Below are 2,228 nucleotides of genomic sequence, written 5' to 3' on the forward strand. Positions count from 1 at the left end.
ATATGTGGGAAATATTCACTGACTGGAAACAAACATTTGTATTAGATAAATTAGCTCCTAAAAAGTCCATTTCCTCTGCTCACGCAAATGTTGCTCTTTGTGCTGAGTGGAAGGGCATTTCCGCTTCTCCCACTGCAAAAGCTGTATTTCTTTCAACATTAAGGTTAATGAGGGCTGGGGCCCCCTAATCTACATGAGTAGGTTAATTCTCATGTGTCCCAGATAGTTGAGAGAGAAAGAGATTTAGAACTTCGGCTGAAGGGAGATGCACACACTGCCCACAGCGAATGCACGCCAAGAAGCCAGAAAGAGCACCCCATAGAAGGGTCTCTGTCCCGCAGTTCCTCCATCTACAAGGTAGGGGTGCTGAGCCTGACCCCACCCTTCCCTGTGTGTGAATGGGAGGCAACAGTTCCTAGGTATGTATACTTCAAGGTTTGATTATATTGTAGTAACAGAAATATTTGGTCAAAAATTGGGGTGCCTGGGGGCTCAGTAGGTTAAGCGTCTGACTCTTGATTTTGGCTCAGGTCATGATCTCAAGATCCTGAGATAGAACCCCTTGTCAGACTCTACACTCAGTGGGGAATCTGCTTGAAGATTCTCTCTCTCCGTCTGTCCTTCTTCCCTGCTCTCTCTCTCTCTCATAAATAAATAAATAAATAAATAAATAAATAAATAAATAAATAAATAAATAAATAAGTCTTTTAAAAAAATCCCTGATTCCGCCTCTTTGGGTAGGCAGGATTTTAAGAACTATTTTGTCAAAAATTAACAGAGCTGCCATGACATTGCTGGTAGAACACCAATCTTCAGTGTATTTTCAGAATTAAGGATGTGGTTTGAGGTGATCTCATATTCTGTTGTCAAGGGCATGGATGGATTTCCAAAAAGCCCTTAGAAATGTCTTCATTGGCTTAGTTGAAAGTTCAAAGTTGAAAGTCACAAAACATTACCAATGAGTGAGGCTATTCCAATCCTTTCATTCAAAATGATAACAGAGAGGTGCCTGGGTGGCTCAGTCAGTTAAGCATCTGCCTTCTGCTCAGGTCATGATCTAAGCGTCCTGGGATTGCGCCCCATATCAGGGTCTGCTCAGTGGGGAGCCTGCTTTTCCCTCTCCCTCTACCCCTCATGCTCTCTTGCTTTCTCTCTGTCAAATAAATAAATAAAACCTTTTTAAAAAATGATAACACATTATGTCCAAAGGCAAAAGAATGTGACTTCTACACTGCATTCTTGCCCCCCTCACCTTTGGCTACTTTTGACATTGTTGTGATAAAAAAAAGGGGGGGAGGGCAGGGAGGACAAGAAAGCAAAAGAGATGACTAAGAGACTCCTGTTTGTTAGCCCTCACAAAAAAGTCCTCACTGTTACCGTCAAATACTCAGATGCTTCAACGTTTAAAAAAAAATTTAAGTTGATAAATAGAATGATTTGGGATTCATTCATTCTGACACTGTCTGGCTCTGTGCTAGACATGCTGTGCTAGAAAATGATGGTTTAAAAAAAAAGTCTAGTAGTAGAGACGAAAGAAGTAAGCTAACAAGTTATGATCAGTATGAAATTCAAGAACAGACAAAACTAATCTATAGTGATAGAAAGGGTCACCTGGGATGGAGGTGGAGAGGGCTGTATTTGGAGGGACAAGAAGGAATTTGGGGGGGAATGGAATGTGTGATGTATTTTGATTGAGGTGGTCGTTACTGGGTATACACATTTGTCAAAACTCATTGAATTGCTTGCTTAAAATGGGCATGTGTTATTGTACATAAACTACACCTCAATAAAGTTAAAACAAAAAATAATATAATAGGTGATACAAAGGACATGAACCAAGGGTGGAGGCGAAGGGAGGAGGAAAGAGGCCCATGTGGAAGAAATCCCATGAGCAAAGGCCTGATGGTTTTCCTTATTTTTCTTGCAATAGAGGACTTTATGAAGACAAGGTCATGATTTTACTCTTCAAGAAGAGTAAAGGAATATGAAAAGGAATATGCAACTGAATCATCCTACCAATCCTTCTAAATGTAGAAATAAGAGATAAAGGGCATGAGATTTCTTTTTGAGATGATGAAAATGTTCTAAAATTGACTGTACTGATGGCTGCCTCTGTCCGTGAATATACTAAAAACCGATTAAATTGTACATTCTAAACGACTCAACTGTATGGTATGTGAATTATATCTTAAAGCTTTTGTTAAAACAACAACAACAACAACAACAAG

This window comes from Canis lupus, chromosome 32 (assembly GCF_048164855.1).
Source record: "Canis lupus baileyi chromosome 32, mCanLup2.hap1, whole genome shotgun sequence".
Classification (NCBI taxonomy): domain Eukaryota; kingdom Metazoa; phylum Chordata; class Mammalia; order Carnivora; family Canidae; genus Canis; species Canis lupus.